Genomic DNA, 12187 nt, shown 5'->3' with positions numbered 1-12187 from the left:
TTTCATCATCTGTGGCGTTAATTATTTACCTACTAAAATATCACCCATTTCTACCCAAGATCCAAGCATCACAATCCCATTTGTGTCTTGCAGAGTAAATAGGCTTCTAAATGCGGTATTTCATCAGTGATCATTTCAGGACCTACTTGTCACATGAGTCTGAATTTCATATTTCCATATGTGAAAAGAAATATAAATATATCCATATACCAAACGTTCACTAATAAGTACCGCATCTTCAAAATTGTATCCCTCCCATGGCATATAAGCTACTACTACATTCTTTCCCAAAGCGAGCTTGCCACCAACTGTAGTAGCACCGTCCGCTAAAATTTGTCCTTTTTTAATACATTTACCCTGCGTAACTTATGCATACAAGTATTTTTGTTGGAACGTTGATATCTAAAACCATTATTGCACAGTGGGCGAAAATGCTCATCTGCGATTTTAGGAGGCCACGTCAGCACAATTTTTAAGTAGGTACCCAAAATTAATTAAAAATCAGGACAGTATTTTGATTATTTACAAATCAGTTCTTACTAAAATTTATACCAACCGTTGGATTTGCTCTAGATTGGTTATATGTTTTCGAGATCCATAAAATTATGAGAAAACAATTATACGCAATTTTTAAAAACGATTCGTGATATATCTACAAATCATACAAACAGCAAAATTGATTAAAAAAAAAAAAAACCCCCTTCGACTTCAAAAAGTTCAAACTAAAACAAAAAACTCCAAAACTCTTCATTCACCAAAACCCTTTCTTCTCCACAAAGAAACTCCTCTGACGCACAATCATCTTTCTGATGGGTTGTTACTACTCCTATAACTCCTTTTCTAGAAGTCCTTTTTCTTTACCAATTTTCCCGATTCTGCTTCTGAAATGGTAGGCTAAGATGACGGCATTAGTCATCCTCCTCGGATGCTGTATTGAAACTATCAATGATGACTGGACATTGTGTACAACTACCTATACTTAATTACCTGTGCATATATTTTATGATGCATTTCCCCTCACAAGCATCTATTTAAGGTATTCTTGACGCATTCCACAATTTTATGATGTTTTTTCAGTTTTCTTATCCTTTCTTTTTGTACCGTGTCCAGAAGCGCTCGCATTATGTGAGTTGACAACAAACATAGCTGAGATACATTTCTTTCTATATCCATCTTGATTTGATGAGTCTAATTTATAGACTTAAGGATGTAATGCTAATATGCTATACAGCGAGTCCCATATGATAGAGTCCTTTGATCACTATGCTATCCTATTCCACAGATACTAAAGGATCAAAAGGTATCGAGATTGTTGAGTGTGTCTTGCCTGGCATAACCACTACTTGCTCAAAAGAGCTCATTTCTTTTATTTCCCCTTCCTTATGTGTTTGCAGGTGTTTGATACTTACTGTGTGACCTGTTTTCTGCATATAACATGAAACTGGCAGACGTTGGACTGACAGAGGACATGTCATATTTCAGAAAGTTTGAGAAAGAAGGAGCTCCTCCAATAATATACTTACAAAGGAGAATACAAACCACTCCCAGTGTAAGTTCTTATTTCTTATAATGTTCCCTCTATTTGGTGATATTGATTGAACTATCTTGCAAATTCCCCAAGTTAGGAGTGCTTTGTGATAAATTGTCAAGTGTCAACATGAACAATCATACCTGCTTTGCTTGAGGAAATTCTGCTTTGGTGTACTAAACTTCTACTGTGCAATATGCCTGCATTAGTTGGATGGATTTATTGGTGGACATATCTAACTCAATATCATCTTCTTTGAACGACTGAATTTTTTTAGGTATCCAATTCTTACCCGACCATGTCTGGGTGATAATGTTTCGCAAACATGCATTCATTTCTAAATGGGTAAAGTATTTGTGTGTTCAAGCTCCCACTTTTCTCTTATCAGAAAGGGACCTTGCAGACCACCTCACAGTGTATCTACTAAAAACAGATGCAAGACCTAGAAGGACCTTTGCAAATGTCATTTATCTTAGCTTAGGAGTTAGGGCCGTCATTGATATTTTACTACTTCACACCCTTTCTCTTTTCCTAAATGTAGTTATTTAATCGCGTCTTTCCGACTTAGATTTCAACTTCCTTGGATCCTTTTTATTTCTTCCTACTTTAGTATAGAAAATTGACAAATGTTTGCATCTTCTTTTTGTCAGTGCCTACTGTCCAACCTCAAGGGACCCAGTTGGCGAAGATTAATACCGACTCTGTCTTTACTGCTCCATGCAACACTTATATACTCTATCCAGCTGCCGGAGGCAACATGCATTGTTTTACAGTCCTCATCAGCTGTTTGTAATCATATTCAATTAGCTCTCTCTTTTAAAGATCTCTGTGACGAAGTCCCTGATGTAAGTATAATTTTTCTGCTCTTATCATATGGTGATCATGTGGTATGTATAGGCTGAGGTGGAGATTGTTGTTAGAGAAGGTGATCAAGATGGTAGAACTATTGCGTCTACAATTAGCGAGGTTAGCGCATCTGATTTGGTTCTAGGTCTCCATGATCAAAGTTTTTTACATAGGTAAGTCAATTTGGAGTGTTCTGAGTTTCATTTTTAAGTTTGTTAAATGAATCATCACTAATTAGGACGTTTTAATGTTTGATTTAGTATGTTCCCTTTTTTTTTCCCACGATTACAATTTCTATGCCTTTTAATGTTTGATTTAGTATGTTCCCTTTTTTTTCCCACGATTACAATTTCTATTGATTCGTGACCAAAGCCTTTTAATGCTTCGAGCTGAGCATTATTGGTTCTTATTGAATGTGATGTGAAACCTGTATATAGGAAGGAGAAGGGTATCGAAGTCAAGTCAATCGATATTACTAAGAGGATGTGCACAACTGCACATGCATGTCAGTGACTTTCCTACATGCTATTGCTGATGATGATAATGATGCGATTTTTAGTTCCTTAATTTTTAAGGATGTATACTTTTAGTAGTCGGGGATGAGAAGGATTGTTTGACACCTCGGGCAAGGGATGGGGTTATTTTCCAGTACTTCAGTTAGGGCTTATATAGAGAGTGGTAGAAGTCTGTTTGTTTTAGGATGTAGTGATGGTCAGTTTCAACTTTCAGGGAATGGGGTGGGTAAAAAGGCACCCTCTAGCTCCACATTCAGTGAATTTCCCATGGGGTCACAAACCAACGCGGCTGCTCCCAGAATACACTCAATCTGTAGATGACTTTGCATGCCTAGGAACGAATAAGGTCTTGGTCTAGGAATATAAAGGGTTTGAATAGGGTGATTGAGAGAAGTGGTTTGGAGGATTTGGAAGAGAAGTTTGTTGTGAGGCGTATGTCTGCCTTGGATTGTTGTTCGGCATCTTGGCACGTCTACTGACTACCATTATAAGCACATCATGGCTTAGTTTGCCCAAGTAATTTTCTCACTCTTTCAAAAGATATAACATTTCTGTTATAAGCACATCTATAGCATTCATAATTATGGCCGGGGCAGTGTTTTTTGATGTTACAGAAGTTAGTATTTGTTTAGTATGGTCTTATAAATCGGCTATTTATGATTCCTGCTAATAGAAAAGCTTACTATTGTGTTGTGGTTGATATTTCTATTTGCATCACTGATTAAAATCCCCTACATTCTCTCTCATTGATAGTGGGAACGTCTCGGTTCGATACGACACCTGTTACTAATAGAGTTGACGTTTTTGATGGATTTTAAAGCATTTTATATGGGTTCAAGGCATTTCTCCTCTCATTGTACATTTGTTTTTGTTGAGACTAAAACTTTGAATCCTATCATCCAATATTATTAGTAGTTGAGTAGTTCTCTTCCTTTTATGGTAGGCTAATTTTTATTAATGTGTATGCCTTTAACACCTGGTAGGTTAATTTTTATTAATGTGTATGCCTTTAACACATACAAAGAGGAGGTTGATAAATCCTCTCGCAGTAGAGGCGGGACCTTGAGAAAGATAACTATGGGCTGTGATGTTATCTTGCCGCCACGCCGCCAGCTTTCTGTAACCATCCTCTTGGAGCATATTCCGGGTTCTTTAACAGTGTCTCTGATAATGGATACAACGTCTTCATTGCTAACCACATCCCAAAGTCCATCACTAGCCATTACATGTTATTTATCACAAGCACGAAAACAATTAGTTATGTATTTCTTGATTTACACTGCTAGCCAGATAGTATACTAGGCTCAATACTTCACGGCTTAACTAAAAAAGATGAAAAAATAAATTTAAACAACATTTGAGCTTGAACATTCCTAGGGAGTTGGATAAATGAAGCTCCCCAAGTGTTTTGAAGTAAACAATCTCAAGGAGACATTAAAACCATAGAGAAGACAGTAGATTTATAGACTGTGCTAGCTGCCACATACTACTCTGTCAGGCTTCTGAACATGCACCCGTCTTGACATTTCCAAGGATTAAAATTATCATTCCAAATTAGTTTGATGGGCAGATAGAGTACTTACCAAAAATTCATCTTCATAAGTTAAAAGTTGTCTCAGTTACTTCAGGGCTCGGTTGATTTGCCCGTATTACTATTGTTGCGATTTCCTATACACGAAAGGGTTTTTTTCTCTATCTGGACGCATCGGCTATTTATGATTCCTGCTAATAGAAAAGCTTACTATTGTGTTGTGGTTGATATTTCTATTTGCATCACTAATTGATAGTGGAAGTAGGTAGTTTTAGCTTTGAGTGTAATGTCTCAGTTCTATAGTTTATATGTCATCATTAATCCTTCTTAGGCATTTCCTGTAGGTTTGGCAGGTTTACTATCTTTCGTTGCCAAGGTATCATGGAATTTTTAGTTTCCATATGATTGTTATGACATATGTCCATATAACAAGGGAAAACCTGAACTTGGCCTACCCTGGGCAACAATGCCTTTCTATTATATGCCTCAGGTACAGGGTTAGATGGAGATCTTGGATAGAGAATGGGTTGATCTATATTGTTGGACTCCAAATGGGAGCAATATATTTCGTGTCAGTAGGGAACGGGAATATTGGGAACTGATGTCTTTGGGGAAGGAATAAGATGCAAAGGCCTACATCCCAGCGTCCACATACAGACAAACAGGGTTGATTATTGCGAAGAGTTTGAAGTTGGCAGCGGAGGCAAAGTTGCTTTGCAAGGAAATCGTAGGTCATGTAGAGTTTTACATTGATTCAACTGAAGAAGGGTGTCACTTTTGTGTTACTTTGTTTCTTCTGGTTATGGCTGATTCTATGTATGTGTACACTAGCCTCAAGGACTCAACTGTATAGTATCATTTTTAATCCATAGTATAATATTATTCTATTCCAGTCTCACAAATTACCAGTTGCAGTTACTGAATGAGTAATACACTAATACCATATCTCAAGAAACACTGCATACACTGACTCACACTAAAAAAAAGCCCTTATAACTTTTCATTATGAAACTAATATTTTTCAATATTGGTGCAAATACTGTATTACTCACAATACACTGTGTTTGTGACTTGGACTAGAATCCTATCGCAGTGAAGAATAAGAAATTCATCAGCCAAGTAGGCCGTCACAATCTCTAACTAGGTTGTTCATTATGTTGCTTTGAAACAATCTACAATGTGCTACCCACATTTCTTCATCCAGTGGGAAATAAGAAGACCTTCCTGTTTCATGGAGAATCATGCGTTTATTGTGATCTGCTTAGTGTCTGGGTATGACTACATTCCAAAGTCTCACAAATTGAGTTTTACTCATTACCAGTTGCAGTTACTGAATGAGTAATACACTAATACCATATCTCAAGAAACACTTCCTACTTGAGCAAGGCAAGCGATGTATTTTTTTTTTCACATCTCTATTATGAATCTTTCATTGGAAAGTTCAACGGGAAATGTGATGATACAGATTTACTGGGGACATGGTGTTTATGGGATTGAGTCAGCATCCAATTTTTACTTTGGGAAGCACCCCACAGTTCTTAATTTAGGAGAATCTGCGATGCTTGCTGGCATTATACCTGCACCCGAATTACGATCACCATTCAATGAACCAAGCAGGTCTGTTTGCATGGAGCATAACTCCTATGTGAGTCCGATCTTTCTAATATACTGAAGATGTATTTTCATGGATCTATGTTCTGTTTGCTTTATAGTTGGATATGCGGCCTGCTTATGCTTTACATTCTTGAATAGTATACTCAAGAGCTTTCCATAGGTTTCCTCACAAACAAAATATAACTTTTCTATTTCTCTAAGAGGGAAGACTTCGCAAGAAAGAGCATTGAGGAGGATGGTTGATGCTGGGTTTATTGATATCGAGGCAACGCTTTCAACCGTGAATCGGCGTCTTTATATACATGGTGATGTGTCAGAACACCACACTAAAGTGTGGTACTTTTTCTCTCATGAGGTATACTGTGACTTGCTTTCTCTAAGATTTACCTCCAATCATCATTGATATAGTCTTAATAACCACGAGTGAAGGACACACCATTTTCTACAAATAAACATTTTCTAAGACCATGTTTTACATGGAATGGTCCATGAACCTTGAGGAAAATTTACCTTTTATAAATTTTCTCATAAAATGTGCAGGCAGAATGAACGTCAATTGATATAAGAAAAGTGAAGGTCAGCACAAGGCTCTAAAGAAGGGTCAGCCCGAATACTAAGTTATTTTATATTTGACGCGTTCTATTAGGAAGTTCAATTTTCATGTTAATATAGTGAGCACTGGACGAAGTATAGGGCTAGGAAGAATATGTATACATATAGTAAAAATTGGGGGAATGAAATCCATTCAAATGGTTTTCCGTGATGAGGTTCGCTTTGAGATGGCTTCATGCAAGTATGTAATGGGCTCCAGTACTCAATCAACCAACATTTGTCGGATTTGAGAAACAAGAGAGACGAATTACAACGACACTGGAGAAATGGCTGGGAATTACAAAGACAAAAACAAAACGAAAAGAGTCCCAGTTACGCACAAACTTCCAAGAACTCCATTAAGTCCAAGATCATATTAAGTCGAACCATTTACATAGGTCGAAAACAGACCATTATTGAAAAGTTTATAGTTATACAATAAGCTGATTAACATAGACTCCAAAGAGCTGCAAAACATCATCGATGCTTTAAAACACGCTTTTAACATGAAAACAGAGTTACAAATAGCCCGGATTATCGATTCCAAAGATTGGACACTCAACAAATAATACGTCAAGTTCTTCAAATTATTACAGAGACTTGGAAGCTGTCTGACGTCGGCAGGATTACTAGATTAGAGTTACTATGATGCTTTACATACATGAACTATTGAAAGCCTCATGAAATTCCAAAACTACATAACAACAACACAAAAATGCAATATTTCTATCTCTTTACCTTCCCTCAACATCTTCTATATAAAGCAAAAGCTTCCCCACTCATTTCACTCACATAGTCGCACTAGCTCCTCTCCAAGCCAATCTAATTAAACAAGTCAATGGCATTCTCTTCCAAGCAAGTGAATTTCTTCTTTGCAGCAATGTTACTAACATGGACTACTGTAGTGTCCATGACTGTGCAAGCACGACCATTGGCCTCCAGTTCAACTCTACCTGTTCGACTAGAACTCGAGGAACAAAACCAGTGTTGGAAATCTTTAATGGAGCTTCGAGCATGCACTGGTGAGGTAGTTCTGTCTAGCTCCTCTCCAAGCCAATCTAATTAAACAAGTCAATGGCATTCTCTTCCAAGCAAGTGAATTTCTTCTTTGCAGCAGTGCTACTAACATGGACTATTGTAGTGTCCATGATGCAAGCAAGCACCACCATTGGCCTCGGTTCAACTCCCTAGCTTTCGACTAGAACTCGAGGAACAAAACCGGTGTTGGAAATCTTTAATGGAGCTTCGAGCATGCACTGGTGAGGTAGTTCTGTTCTTTCTGAATGGTTAAACATACTTAGGACCAAGTTGCTGTCGAGCCATTCTGGTCATTGAGCACAAATGCTGGGTTCACAGACAAGGAAAGCGCTGTACTCCAAGACTATTGCGACTCCATATGGATAAACCCAAAAAAAAAAAAAAATCACCGTCAATAACCCAATCCCAAAAGTTCAAGCCACCTAAATTTATTATTTGGATAAACCACTCAACCCACCTAAATTTATTATTTGGATAAACCATAACCAATAAAGAATCACACTAAAACAATAACTTTACACCGTATAAAACACTCAAAGTAATATTATTCTAAATAAACAAAAGAGTTTAACTTATAAATACTAGAGAATCAATCAATAACACATTCAAACAACCTGCAGACTTCCATCTCCCATCTTCAACACCTAGGTAAACTACCAAACTTTCAAATTTACATATAAATTTATTGTTCTATGAATTCTTGATTACTGCTCTGTTATAAATTTATTGTTATATTTAGTACATATATCACTTATCTGAATTGAACTACACCACTATCACATAGATTGGTATCAATCATCATATGTGAGCATGATTTAACATCTTAACACATTAGCTACATTGAAATTTGTAACTTATTCATAAGATAACATACTAATTTTTTTAAAATTTATATGCAGCAATATGGATCATAATACAATCTTTTCTATTTCAAGGAAAACAATATTGAATCAAATCCTGATGGAAATCAATATTTATAAACCACCGGTTTACATAACAAAAGTGAAGGGTGACAAATTTGGATCAACCGTAACAATAGATGTTCCTATTCTGAAAGGAATATTTAAAGAAGACTGTGACGAATATGATGAAGATGAAGATTCAACCCTGCAAACATCCTATGGAACTCTTGAAGAAACACAGAATAAAGCCGAGAATGAAGCTGCACAAGCCGCTCTCACATCACTATGTCAATGGTACAAATTCGAAGTCCAAGATTTCAACTTCACATAACTTAAAGAAGCAAGGAGCGAAATCAATCATCTACGTCAAATTCATGAAGAAGCTACAAAGGAAATCAAACATCTTCAAGAAGCCAATGAACAATTTCATGAAATAAATCAAGGCCTACATGTTGATATCATGCACATTGGACAAGAAAATAGAGAATTGCGAACAACACTTGTTAATGTTGAAACAGAAAACAGAGAATTGCCTTGATCAACATTAGTGATGATGAATAGAATAGAGTTACATGGAATTATCAATTATATTATGCCAAGTTTTATTAGGAATGTTCATGCATTTTAATTTGTTTAGAAGTTTTAGAACCTTCAATTTTGAATGATAACTACAATTTATTTTACTACCTTTGTCACATTAAAAAAAAAAGCTCATTATTACCTTTCTAAAGAAGTGCATCAGCAAGTATTACCTCCACTATCCAATTAACAGCGGGATATCCAGCGAGACACATCAAAACGGCATACAAAGCTAAAATTGAAGGCATGGTTCTCCTCGCTTCGCCAAATATATGTACCAACGCTTCTTCCGATGTCTTTGCACTAGGATCCGAAACAAGAGAAGGAAGTCCAAGAGAATGAACAGGAAACTTCTCCAATTCATAAAACTGCGCAGCCCAACATGGTCCCGATAAACTAAATCGAGTAAGTAAACTTAGTTTTGTTTACTCAATAACACGAAGATCTCTAATTATCAAAAGGAAGATAATTACCAGGCTAACGCTATCATCACCACAAATCAGAAGTCGATGCCTATACACAAGAGGAACTGCAGAACCATAGGATAACATGGAAAACTTGCTCACATATGAAGACTCGCAAGGATAGGAAAAACTTCGGATATGTCAACCATGATTTGCCCGGAGATGTCTTTGCAGAAATGGTGCAACAACCTGAAACTAGTGGCCTCGATTGACAAACCGAAATGATCCTCTATCAGCAGCTCACTAGAGTAAACTTGAGGATATCTCTCACGGAAAGCACGAATGGCAGCTTCAGTGTGTTTCTATTCTATTCTATTCTATTTCAGATAATCTTTTTGGACACGTTAGATAATCATAACACTTGGTAATATAACCCTCCAAGGCCTAAAGTCCAAATTCATTTGACCTTAACTCTAATACAATTCATTTAGCAAGCCCATCCTATTGGCTGAAACAATCCTGGCTATAGGCTGGGCGAAATGCTAGTATAACTAACAAGAAATGGGCCTCAGCCCCCTCAATCAAATCCTGTTATATATAAACTCCCCAGTCACGAGCGTATATGTAAAACCTCCCTATTATTTAGGCCTTGCCAAATAAACTCCTCGCTTTTGAAATTGTAAGCGATTTGCGGTCTAATTTTTATCTCCTTAAATTTTTGGTTTCCTATTATACCCTTTTCAATAAATCAAGATCGTTCGGAGACAAACTACCTTTTCCAATAAAGCAGCGAAGATTCTTCGTTACACTAAAAAAATAACATTGATTTCTTGTGATATAAAATGGGTTCATGGATAACCATATTTTATAGGTACAAATTTGAGTGGTATATATTCAAGGTGGGGGAGAAGTTGAATATGCTCACTACGTATTTGTGGAAATGCCCAAGAGGAAAATAAAATGAATGAAAGCAGTAGTGTTGCAAGAGGAAAATAAAAAAGCGCAAGCCGCAATTGAACTAGCAATTGGCACTGTACCAAATTTTTAAATTTGAACAAACATGACTTCTGATTTTTCCTGTGAAAATTTATATTTACATAGTTGGTTAACATGATTTATTTACATATGAAAACTGTCATTTGCATAGTAGTTATTGAAACTGAACATGTTTGTAAATTTGAGATAACGTATGAAAGTTTATATTTTCATAGTAGTTAACATATGCAATTTTATATTTACATATGCAAACATATATTGTCATACTAGTTAAACTATGTAAAGTTATATTTACATATGAAAATTTAGATTTTCATACTAGTTTAAACTATGCAAATTTGTATGTACATGTGAATATTTTGTTCTAGAAAATGGCTACTGAAAAGATGAGAAGATTAACAATAACACTTTCTTCCTATTTTATAATTTTTTTTCGACATTTGACTGCATTTATTTTCATACACGAAGATGAATAACGGATACCATTCATGCATTACCATTGTAATCAACTAAACTAATCATACAACATTAGCTAGATTGGTACTATGCAAACGTAAAAATGTATAGTAGTAGTACTATACAAACTTAAAATTACATAATACCACTATGAAAATTTTAATTTGCATAGTTTAACTCTCCAATCTTTGTGAAAGCTAGAACCAAAAGAAAAAGGTCCCTAACAAACCCAAATGACCAAACACAAGTTTTGTTGCAAAACTTCTACAACCAACGAATTTTAACCTTCAATATTTAGTATATGGATTTCTCTACTTGCATAGGTTATCAACAACCTGAATAGAAAGTTTAACCTAATATATAATGAGAGAAGATTTAGAAATTGAATTCTCTTTTGTTAATTATCTTCAACTTGTTTTCGATCTTCAAAATTTGTGGTCGGAATATGAATACTAAACAATTGCAATATATTAACAATAATAGTACAGCATAAGCGAACACTCCCGAGTTATGATGGTTATCGACTGGAATACCACTATCTTTAGCTTTGAGTCAGCTCCACCCACTTATTTTTTTCGAATTTGAATTTTCGCCTTTTCTTTAACTATGCTTGTAAGACTTTGATCATGTGTAGCGGTTGTGTTTCTCTAACATTGTCTTTGTGATTGTACCATCGTGAAACACCATAAACAATTTTCCAAATGACATTTCTTTCAGCTTCAATTCACAATATGGTCATCTCTAAAAGTTTCCTTAAAATCTTGCACATGACCCCTACTACAAAAGCTATGAATTTCTTGTACACCTTCTTGTTTACATTCTCTTATAATAAGAGAAAACCAATTAATAACAAATATCATCTAGGAAAACTTTAAAATGCATAAATGTATTACTATACAAATTTAAGAATGCGAAGTACAAATACTATACAAATTTAAGAATGCAGAGTACAAATACTATGTAAAGTTAAAAATGCAGAATAAAACTACTATGCAAAGTTAAGAATGCATAGTAAAATTACCACCACACATTACACAAACATGAAAAAGCAAATAAAAAATATTGTGCAAATTTAAAAATGCAGAGTAAAAATACTATGCAAAATTAAGAATGCAAAGTATAAATACTATGCAAAGTTAAGAATGCAGAGTATAATTACCACCACACATTACACAAACATGAAAAAG

The 12187-nt window shown here is 35.6% G+C and overlaps 1 long non-coding RNA gene across 1 annotated transcript; it reads left to right on the top strand.

Annotated features, from left to right (window-relative positions):
- Positions 1-2392: 2392 nt before the first annotated feature.
- Positions 2393-5307, top strand: LOC147514818 (uncharacterized). Its single transcript, XR_015213297.1, has 2 exons — positions 2393-2547; positions 4765-5307. It is a non-coding gene; the product is annotated as an uncharacterized LOC147514818 (long non-coding RNA).
- Positions 5308-12187: the final 6880 nt, after the last annotated feature.

This window comes from Coptis chinensis, chromosome 2, assembly GCF_015680905.1.
Source record: "Coptis chinensis isolate HL-2020 chromosome 2, ASM1568090v1, whole genome shotgun sequence".
Classification (NCBI taxonomy): Eukaryota; Viridiplantae; Streptophyta; class Magnoliopsida; order Ranunculales; family Ranunculaceae; genus Coptis; species Coptis chinensis.
This window is presented reverse-complemented; position numbering and strand designations above follow the sequence as displayed.